Source organism: Pyxicephalus adspersus, chromosome 5 (genome assembly GCF_032062135.1).
Source record: "Pyxicephalus adspersus chromosome 5, UCB_Pads_2.0, whole genome shotgun sequence".
Taxonomy (NCBI): Eukaryota; Metazoa; Chordata; class Amphibia; order Anura; family Pyxicephalidae; genus Pyxicephalus; species Pyxicephalus adspersus.
In genome coordinates this window covers 50,334,714-50,346,936 of record NC_092862.1, presented here as the reverse complement: position 1 = coordinate 50,346,936, position 12,223 = coordinate 50,334,714, and positions in this window count along the sequence as shown.

The window sequence follows — 12,223 nt, the reverse complement described above, 5'->3', positions numbered from 1 at the left end:
AGGAAAGAAGGTGATGACAGCCGAGAGATTTTTTGTTTCTTGTACAAGCCTATTGAACTGGATTGGCCAGCAGCAGCAAGCTGCAAAGGCAAACTCTATATTGCTCACAAAATCACCCTTATCTAAAGTAGCATTCTAGCACAGAGGAGTTATGTCCAGATTAGACTAAAAATAACTTTCATTTAATAAAGAACACATATATAACCAATTATTTGTAGAACCAAAGGCCTGTCTTTTCTTCTCCTTCTCTACCTATACATAATAGAATATGCTCAGACTAGCAGCTAAAAACCCTCCTCATTTATAGTTCCTGGACACCTATTGCCAACAGGTTGCCACTCAGAAGCCATAAACAACATGGTAACTGCCAGGCTGTTTCAGTCATTAGCAAACACTTGAGAAGGCATTTACTTGTGGTCTCAGTTTTTTTTAAAAACTTCTATATGGAATAATGTAATCACTAGAAGATGCTGGAGAGGTTAAACTCTCTTGGATGATACATTTAGCTTCTAAGAAAACCAGTGCTACAGTGAGCAAATGCCTGAAAATAGACTCTCCAATAATAACTATTTTTAGGGGGTGGCTAAATGGGGTTACAACAGTGGTACCTCATAAAAAAGAATGCTCCTCAATAAGAGCATTATAATTATTTCACATAATAAATACTAATAGGTTACAGCCAGATTACCAGCATGGTATCTTTTGCACGAAGCTGGGGTCTGGTTGATTTATGGTTTCCATCTCAAATATCATATGTGAAGATAGACTAAAGAGGACATCCATGATGTTGACTCCCTATGTATCATGGCATGGAGACATTTTCTCTGAAGCTAATGTCATTGAAACCAGTTTAGCATTAAAGGCTTGTAAAGGGAAAAAAATCCTCAACTTCTGTAAAGGGAATGCCACTTTGAAGCAGAAACCAGAAAAATAAGGTAAGTAAAACTGGAAATCCCCTGGTTGACCAATTGCACCTGGCACAATTATTCTGAAAAATAAATGTTGTTCATTTTTTTTTCAACAATCTCATGTGGCATGTTTTTCCTTGATTTGAAGCTTGATACAACCACTGGTAAAAAAAAAAAAAATCTGTAAATAGCTATATATATTACTCTGTTTTTTTCAATGGACAATTGGAACACATTCCAAAAAAATACAAAATTATGCAGTTTTGCCAAAAATCTAAGTTAAAATAAAGCTGCCACTTTAACAAGGAGGTTAAAGTGGCAGTTAAATCCAGCTCATTAGCATCCCAATACTTAATTTAACAATAGTTTTTTATCCCATACCAAGGGTCAACCTTCTTTTAAATCTGATGATTTTCTTTATTCACAAATCGTAAAAAAAAACTTTTGTAGTACATCATGTGCTCATCGAGTGCTCATGTTGATTGTAGAGGGATTTTTTTTTTTAGCAAAATTTCAATTAACAGGTGGTATTTATTTCTTTATGTATTAAGTATTAACAAAAAGAAAAGGCTACTGTGTCTTGTAGCCCCCTCCCCCCAGTTTCAAACCAGGACCATTCCCCAGCACTGAACTGAAATAACAAGACAGAGATTCTGTGAGCAAGAAGGTAGGGGATAAGCAACAGAATAAGCGGTGCAATTAAAATACTGGTGTTGCAATAAATAGTTTATTAAATGTGAAAAAAGCTGTGATGTGTAAGAGTAAAAGTAAAACCAAGTAAAAGAAATGCAGCATTAAGCACAAATACATTAAGTTCTGTCCTATTATATATTCTAAAGATATCTGCAAAGGATTATTTTGAATCTCTTTTTTAGACAAAGATTGAAAAACACAATAATTACACTTGCACATTTGTAGGAAACAAATCTTTTATCCCCCATATTTTCCTTCAGATATCTGGAAACTGCATATGGATTTTTCTTCTCTTTAGATAAAGGGTGCTTCTCTGCAGACAGCCTAGGAGATTATCCATGCTTATTTGTAGGAGAAATATCTTTCAATTGAACTCCATGACTACCAACTGTCCTAAAAAACACACCGCAATCACACATGCAAATTATTAGGTATAACATCTCCACTGTCAAGTATTCCACTGCCTAACAGGTATACCAATTAGATAAAAAATAAACTTCTTTCTCCTCTATACATTGCTACGAATATCTCTAAATGATAGATTGATTCTCTGTTTTGGATAAAGCAGGTTGAGCTGTATTCAGCCTAAGAAATAAACAGTAATTACATGCCTGAAAAATGAACAAACCATTTTTTCAAAGAGAAATAGAAGTTTTTAAAATAAATGTTTATTTATTTTAGGTGCTTGTAATTTTGGGGATAAATTGGATGTACATGTGTATTGGTGTTGGTTATATGCTTGCTAAACAGTGGTTGCCAATCAGTGGTCCACAGCCCCGACCGGTGCACCCCCCAGCGGGGTCAGGAGAAGGACCTTTTTTGGGAGCGGACCAGCCAGAGCCACAGACCATGTCCTCTGTATGGTCCCACTCTCTCATCCCAGGCTCAGACGTGGGATGGAAGAGTGGTAAGGTTCTGGCATTATGATGTCACTATGGGGGAAGTTTCTTCCCCTTTGAGTGACACATGGCTCCCTGTGCGCTCTGGTTTCTGTGCATTTAGTGGTCCATAGGTCCAAAAAGGTTGTCGATCACTAGATTAACAGACTGCTTGTGATATTGGAAGCCTTTCAGATATGATAAAGAAAAAATCTTCCTGTGAAGTCCAACAGAGAATTGTTTCTTCTCACATACTTAAAACATTCTGGTAGGTTAAAAGGGGGCTTTCACGAAAAAAAAAATGGACTATGCGGGGGGGGGGAATATTGTCGTCAAAAAACACAGAACAGAAATGTGGATGTTTCAAGTCTATTTTACACAAAAAGAACCTATATTCTTATAGGTAATAAGTTTAGGCCTGCAGCCTGCAGAGTAGGTCAGAATAGGGCTACATTTGGAGGCACTGCTGAGATTATCTTGGATCAGAACAGTATTGTGTTACCATACCACTGTTATCTACAGAGGCTGTATGGCAGTGGCTCAGGAGAAGGGATTGTCACATAAAAGGACGTTTGCTATATCTTGTGTACCTATATTTGTGAGCACCCACAGACTACAGGAGGCACTAAAAGCTAATGAAACTCCGCAGCATGCATCTCTTGTGGATAAAAGAGAGGATGATTATGGATATGAGCTCTATACCCAATTACTATGTCTCAGTGAGGTGGATCTATATCCAGTTAAAGGGCTCTTTTGTATCTACCCCAAAGGGGTTGAAGATGTTGGCTGTGCTAAAGTTTTCCCACTAATTTCACCTTCAGTGAGGAGAAAGTCACCAGTCCTGCCTGTAAAATGTGAACCATTAAATTTGTGTGTTTCTACAGAATACACTGATACAATGTCTGATACAGTCACTAAGCAGGAGACCAGTCTTGAGCATTTGTTGTTAAAGGTCACTGAAGTTATATCTCAAAATCTATATGCTGATTCTCATCACAAGTGAAAGAATTTTTCAGGAGTACTACCTGTTCCTGCTGGTGAGCAGAGCTTTAAGGCATGGAAAGATTTTGCACAACAAGTAATGGAGGAATGGACCTGCTCGGAGGAAAAGAAAAAACAACGCATTATGGAAAGCCTCCAAACGCCAGCATCTACTATTGTTAGAGCGTACAAGGACAATCATGGGGAGTACCACTGGATTATATTGATGTTCTGACAGATGCTTATGGACTGTACCACGATCCTGATCAAATGCTTGCTGACTTTAAACAGACAAAGCACAAAGAGGGAGAGGATGTTTCGGTATTTGTGAGAAGGATAGAGGTACTTCTAGGGAGATTGCTAACTGAAAAGGTGAAAAGGTGATCTCCCCTGCAGATGTTGACAAGTTATGAGAGATTTTATCCTGTTTCCACAGAGAAAAGAAAGGCTCTGCTCCTGTTCATCCACATAGGTTGCACCACAACACATCAGTAGCCTGCAGAGTGGGTCAGAATAGGGCTAAACTAAGATATTTGAAGACCCACTGTAAGGCCGTGGTCAGCACCAGTCCCCCAATCTTACACCGCAGTCTTCACCGATAGCAGCCTCCGCTCAGTCTCGGGAGACTGGTTGCGTCTCCCAGCACTCGGTTGCCCCCAGGACTTACTGTTCAAGGGATGGTGTCTGGGAATGGGCTGGCAGCAAGCCAGAAGCCCACAGATAAAGCAGTACCAAGATTCCAACAGGGCCAAGGGCCAAGTCTAGAATACAGAGCAGAGATCATCTGCAGAATATCCATCCACCAAACGAAGTACACAAGTACAAAGCACAAGCAGAGTCTGGGTCACAGGCAAAGTTCGGTCAAGGCAGCATAAACTGGCAATGTTAGAAACAGTCAGGGTCAGCAACAATAAATCAAACGATAAATCTCCAGCACAGATTAGCCAAACTAAATGCTACAACAGGCACTGATGACTGGGAGCAGAGAGGCTTTAAGGTCCCAGCAGCCAATAGCAGTGCAGGACTGAATCAGGAGCTGATCAACTTCTAGAATCCCTTTCAGCTGTGCACAGCCTAACAATGGACGGCTGGGGATGCCATAAATCCATCAGGCTGCACATCTAAAGGGAAGCAGGGGCTGCTGGTATCCCAGTTCTTCTGGCTGCCGCAATTGACATTACTGGACAGAACAGACAGTGTTTATTACCACAATGGTGCACAGCACGGAGTCGCCGGACAGATGAGCATTTCCTAACACCCACAATTAGCCCTCAATTTCCTTCAGCAAAATGACCAAGGTTCTTAAACTTAAATTACTAAAATTCTCCCAAAGTACCCGGTTTTGTGAGATTTCTTAATTAATGTTTTTTTCTTAATAATGGCTTGAAAAAGGAGAACCCGGCATGGGTGATGTTTGTATGTAATGTTGCAGTCCTGCAAACTATTATTTTTCAATAGCAGTTTGGTAATAGGTTTTTTTCTTTTTTGCATTTTATTGCGATTTGATTGCAAAACTTCAACCTGGATTCACAGGTTGAAGGTTTATACTGAATTTATGATAAAGGGGAAAACACTCAGAATACTATATGTAATGGTGATATGTTGTTTGCATGTTATTGTTTCTTTAACTAGACTTGAGGTTGAACAGAGAGATGGTTGGTTTTTGCTGAAGGGGATAACTTTCAGTACAACTAGACCAGTACAACTAGACCAGTGCATTGCTAGATGATTATTGGTACGAATCTGGTTCCCTGGGACTGGGTGTGGGCCTAATCTGATACTGGGGTAGTTTATGGAGTGGCTTTACTGGTTGGAGACTGCCATGATGTCATCTGCCCCCCAGACATCTCATATCTGCTTGGTCCCTCAAACTAAATTAGGCATCCTCTCTTGGAATGTTACTGGGTTAAACAGTCCTCAGAAAAATAAAAAAAATCCTGCTACACCTAAAATGCAAATTCCCCGACAAGCTTTTTGCAAGAAACACATTGGAAGAACAGGAATCTTGCCACACTGCAAGACTACTGGATCGGCAACATTTTCGCCACCACATACAAAAGGAAAAAAGGGGTGCAGCGATAGTACTCCGTAAGAACCTACCATACAACATTCTATCGGTTGAGAGATATGGGGAGAGTAGAAACATCATGGTGGTCTTGGAGTTGGCTGGACTGGTCTTCTTATTCTGTTTAGTATATGCACCTGTTGGTGACTCCTCCCAGTTCTAGGCTGATTTAATATAGCCTTAGATCATTCTAACCCCGCATGCGGCAAATCTCACACTTCCCTCATTAATGCTTGGAGAAAACCTACTGGGAACGGAGGGATCACGCTAAGAAGTGCTGGCAGGAGGCAGTGAGCTTTCTGGATGCACATGTAGCAGCTAGATTTGAAACAAAGACACATTTCACCAAGAAAAACTTTTATCTCTGGGGCAATAGGTTGGAATCATTATTATCTAAATTGGCAAAACCCACAGGGCCCATAAGATCTCTTATCCCCTTAAATAAGTCCCATTCTTTAAACCTCTAATATCAGCGGTTGTACACTGCATTGCCATCTCAAAAAGCCACCCTCACCGACCTGCTATCTAAGGCTAAACTAACAAAATGAACCTATTATTAAAGTAAATTTCCCAACTGTCTCACAACAAAAGAGGAGGTTCAAAAAACAATCTCTTTTTTGGCAAATTTTAAAACGCCAGTTCCCAGTGGCTTCTTGGTAGAATTATTTAAAATTATAATGGAAGAAGTCACTCCACTACTTGCAGAGGTTTACAACACCGATTAAATATTTGAGGCCTATACAACTTTAGTCCCTAAAGATTGCAGGGGTCCCTCTTTAGTAACCTCATATAGACCTGCCTACCTATTGAATCATGGCTATAAAATACTGGCTAAATTATTGTTTAAAAAATTACAATAATTCTTGCCCTCCCTACTAATGGGCTAGGCCTAGTATGTGTATTCTGCAACAGCTGGTCAAAAATGGGGGCCTGAATTTCTAAAAATCTGAAGGATTGGATACATGGAACAGCCAGCTTTACGACTCTGACCTTGACCAACAAATGATTCCTAACATGGACCTGAACTACTTGCTGAACATTCATAAAGAATTATTGCCTCCTGAAATTATCCAGAACCCCTTATTATACACATGCTGGCAGGCATGGCACAAGATTAAAGGAAGGTTTCAGCTTAATAGTTAATCCTCTCTTTTTCAACCACTTTGGGGAAACTCAGACTTCTCATGGTCTTTCAGGCTGCCTCAAAGGCAGAATACCCTGGGTCTCAACTCTTAATGTTGAAATAGTTTGTTGATTTCACACGGGGCCGCAACTGTCCAATTCCCATTTTTAAGGAACAAACCTTTTGCCTATCTTCAACTCCAATAATATTTATCGGTAAGAACCTTTCTGCCACAGTCCCCTAGACAAATTGTTGTTGGTTCCAAACCTGGTCAGGAGTTACAAGTTTCTTCGAGGTGTGGGAATAATGGGAATCAGATATCACAACCTTACTGTCGACCACTAGGCAGCTTAATAGTTAGGATTTATTAAAACCTCATGGTGCATGTACCTTTGGTAGCCAGTGATCTCCGATTAAAATAGTATATATATATATATATATATATATATTGAGCATTGAGGATTTCCTGTTGAAAAGTGGGTAGCAGGGAAGATTAGCCTGCTGTAGAGAATGAAGCACTTGACTATTTAGGGGTTGGGCCTAATAAACAGATGAAAAGTGTTTTTCAAAGGAGCATAGCTTTGGTGTGATGCCTACATCCTTGAGTAGGGTCGCGCAGTGTGTGTAACATTCTTTTGGGAACGTTGGGTATAGCTAGCTTAACCAATAATGTTCCTATTTTACTGTCCCAGCGGTAATATTTGTATTCAAGGTGTTGTGCTCTGCGTAGGGCTAGGGTATGACGATGGTTATCTAGAACCATGGCTGCTTGGCACGTCTGGATTCCTCAGCAAGGGGTTGTTGATATGTGTGATATGCCATTGCTACATTACTATACAGATGTGTACGTAGTTTAGCTCCCTCTCATTTAAGGCCTTTAAGGCATGTAGTGATATGCCCCCATAATACGGCTCTGCTGGTCTCCCAATATAATACCAGGCTGTCCCAGTGCTGAATGTTGCCGTCCAGGAAATTGTTCTAGGACGAAATTAAATTTGCATTAAAGGCGGAAGAAGAATAAAGATATTAGGGATAATACCAGTGTGGTGAGTTATGGGATGCATTGGGTAGTTGGAGATGTAGTGATATCGGGGAATGTTCCAAGAAGAAGATGAGGTGGTAAGTTGTGGATTTGATGTTAGGGAGTAGGGAGTTATTTTTTCTTTCTTTTAAATCAAAAGATGCAGCTTGTGCTGTGAACAAAAGAAAGCTTGAAGAACAGACACTGGTGAAAAAAGTATATTTTACAAAATTTAAAAGGATCCTATTAACAAAAATAATTAAAAATACCCCCAAAAAACAGAAACCTCAAAATACCTCCTTCTTAAGCCAAAAGCAACCTATTAGTGGAAGTGGGATGCCCAAAAATACGAGAAAAACAAAGTGGGTGTTCCAGTTACAATTAATGTAATTTTTCCTTAATGTCCATAACCTTTTCATATGCAATTTGCCAGTTTTCCTTTCCTTACATTAATTTTAAATGTTTCAACAGTTTCAACCTACTAAGTACTTTTTCCTTAATGTCCATGACCTTTTCATATGCAGTTTGCCAGTTTTCCTTTCCTTACATTAGTTTCAAATGCACTTACATTATAGATGCCATGCCATTTACAGAAATAGTGAAAGACTTATCTGCTTTTTCCTTAATGTACATGATCTTTTCATATGCAGTTTCCCCGTTTTCTTTTCCTTACATTAGTTTCAAGTGCACTTACATTATAAATTTCATGCCATTTACAGAGATGGTGAATGGCTTATCTAAAATCTCCTATTGGTCCTTTTAAACCTGCTGCCATTGGTTTAAAGGCCATGCAGTGCATTATGATTTACAAATTATGGTTACAAAGTTTTCTGGGCAACTCAAACATTGTGCTATGATTTTCCTGAAACCCTTAGTAGTGCCAAACATGAACCTCCCAGACCAATGGTAACAGCCACATTCCCATGCAGGGCTTCTGTATTAAAAGCCACAGCAAATAACACTTGTATTTTAAAGAAACTTCATATCCAAACAAATGGAACCAACTACAGCAAAGGTTAAGCATAGTGACGGATTTTATAACACCTAAAAAGCAACCTAGGTATCTCGATGGAGTCTAATTTTTGACTAATATTTGGAAATACATCCATTGGTTGGGGTCACATGACTACATGTCTTGGTTGGGATGTTTGTGTTCTTACTGTTTTGCAAGGGGTACACTTTATTTATTTGCTTCTACTGCCATCTCACTGTGTTTTGCAGTGATCATCACATTTATATATTTGATTAGGCAGATATCATTTATCATCAGATATCATCAATCATCAAAGAGCGCATTAGTGTCATTAGACAACTTATGAAATGTTTTGAATATTTATTTTTAATTTTATATTTGAACTCCTATTCTATTTTCTGACAAAGTGGTGATGAAAATAGCTAAAACATTTACTTTCTTAGGTTATTAACAGTTCTTTCTTTATGCACCATAAAGTACCTTTTGCTATATATGTTACATGTACTAAAAATATAGTATCACATTTCCCAACAAGGTAGCAAACATAATAAGTCTTTCGTGAAATAACTTTTCATTGGTATAATTACTTCTTCTCATTTTCTGCACTTTTGAGCCAGAGATAGAGATAGAAGCCTAAATTGCCTCATTACAATCCCACGCTTGGCATGCAGCGAACATTTTGAATAATTTCCCTATTAATCAAAGCTATTCTAATATATAGACATTGGGGAGGCGATCTAGTTCATGCGCCTGTACAATAAATAGTATATCCTTGTATTTAATTTCATCTTAAAAGAAATTGGACTAACATCATAATCTTGCAATAAACTTCCTGGCCTCAGCTAATCAGTTTTACATCCTCTCCATAAATAAAACTGACTCAACATTTCTGTTGAATGCTAACAAAACCCATCTACAACAGTGGTGGTCAAAGAGGGCATCAAATGCACCTTACATGTCTAATGGCCTCACAATAGCTTTGTTTTTTGTTTTTTTGCTGCTAATTCCACTGGGCAGTGGGGACCCCAAAAATGACTTTTAGAATGCTGACCATCAGTTACACTGGAAGAAAAAGATCACTGAACTTTGGGACAAAGTGATAGTGCAGGAGGAGATAATGCTAATTTATCTTTACCTATCATATTTTGTGTTTATACAGATGGATATTGGCAGGCCTTCTGTCAGGTGCCTCACTAGCCCACTATTTTGGAGCAAGATCACAATTTCCAAGCTATTCTAACTGCACATTGCAGTTTATAGAAGTTTATAGAAGTTAAAAATGTTTTAGGTTGTTGATCTGTATAATATAATCAGCATTTCCACTGTAGTTGTTTCCTAATCCCTAGCACTGCCTTGCAGAGGTGTTCATTCTTCAGTTCACAATGTGGATGCAGATTTTTTAAAGTAAATAAGAATAGCTAAACAATGCTGAAAATCAGTATGGGATTCTATTTTTCCTTTTTTGAGTATTATTGAATAAATCCAAATCCATTGCAGACCTGTTGATAGTGTAGGTATTACTCATTACAGTAAGCTACAAGATGTTATATCATATCTATACCACCAAAACCTAATATGGTTTAAAATAAATTTTGTTCATTCAGTGAAAAAGTGAAGGTTTTATTTGAGATGGTAATTCACGGTCTCAAAACCAACAGGAGGTTTGGAAGTATGGAAAGTAGGGTTGAGTGTATTGTGATTGCCAGTGAAAATTAGATAGAATGTCCAACAGGTGTTACTAATTTTTTTTTTATTATTATTGAGGAAAAGACACTTACTATGGGTTTCTGAAATAAAGAATATATTGTCAAGCTTCCCATATTTGCTATGATGGGGTGTATGGATGTGAAATAGTTTTTCCTGCAGAATGAAGAATTCTTCTAAATGAATGCTTTTTCTGTTTGTATACAATAGACTGTAAGGTAAAAATGGCAGTTAGCATTTTCATTGACTGGTGGTTGACAAGAGGCACCCCAAGCCAGTCGTAACAATCATATGGTAGTAAGAAACAGTTGTTGAATGTACCCCCAAGAAAAGCCGCTTTCAGCTGTAATGATTGTGCATGAGGTAAGAGGTAGGAATTTTAAGATTGAGTGGAGATGGGTTTTCTGCATTAGTGGTGACTGTTTTGGTGTTTCCATTACCTCCATGTGTTATAATCCACTAGGGTAAATACATATAGCATATGGTATATCCCTGTGTTTTATCCACTTCCTTCCTGTGTTATATAGTCTCTAATAAATCTTTTGAGTTTCTCTTTTTACTTAGTTACCTGCTGTTGGCAACCATCCATCCATCCAGGTTATTAGAACTCTGGACCAATTATGAAAACTTTTCCTGCATCTTTGTTGCTATTATTTTCACCTATTAAATTGTTCTTATTGTACTAGGTTGATGTACTGTTTTTCTCTATTTTTTTGCTTTATGTATTTGTGAGATTTGTGGGAGAATAAAAAGAAAACTTTCAGTACATATGTAGCTATCAGTGCTGCAGTACATATTTTTTAATGGGAGGTCAAAGTTCTACTTGAAGGCTTTTGCTACCTAGAACTGTTTTGTTGGAGAAAACAAAATAGCAGACAAACTTTTAAACACTGCTTTTAAGAAGCCTAGCTTCACAAAAAATTCAATATCTAATCTGATCTATAATTATAGTACTGTTATAAAGTTATATACTGAACATTTTGTTAAGATGTTAAAATAATGCATGGCACAGCAAAGATACATTGTCATTTCTTCACTCTTATGACAACCAATATTATAACACAATCACAATAGGAATTATTTCTGTTTTTTCTGCTGCAAGGTATTTGTACTATTGCAAATATGTATTATATAATGCCTTGTTGAGTACTAGTAATGACTAGTTTGATTTGCCCAAAGTTCTGTTAAATATTTAGTGAATCAAAACAGCTGGGTAAACTGCATTTAGGTCCAAGAGAGTGGCAGTTCTGGCCACTGTAATAAATAAATGTGGAAGCCAGACACTACCATGGGAAACCTGCGCAATACTTAAAAAATGGACCTGTAGCAGGAATATTTTGGCATAAGGGAAAACAGGGCTAACCAGGCCACCTATGAAAGTGGGGAGTAGAGTAAATTTGAATTATATAATATGATGATTTTGGTGCACATTGTTTTTGCATTTTTTTTTATTTTATTTTAAAAATGCAGAGACATGCAGGTTAAAGCAGACCTATGGATTTTTTAATGTTTTCTTTGTTTTTTAGAGGTGACCCCTTCAATCTTTACCCTCATCAAAGAAGAAAGAAACAAGATGTCACAACACCAGAGAAAAGAAGAAAGCTGATCAAGCATGAGACTTGCTAGGCTCGGTTTGTGGACAGACTGAGGACTTGCCATTGGGAAAGAAAAGTAAGTGATTTTTTTTTTTCATGACATCATCCCCAAGACTGGAGAAGATACAGTTTCATCAGTGAACCTGGGTGATCCAGAAAACCTGGAATGGATCTGGAGCTTTATTAAATTAGGCCCAGAATGTGGGAGCAGCAGGCTAGGTCCAAGCTGCAGTTTCTAAAGCTACAAACGTACTTTCTTGTATTAAATGAGGAACAGTTAAG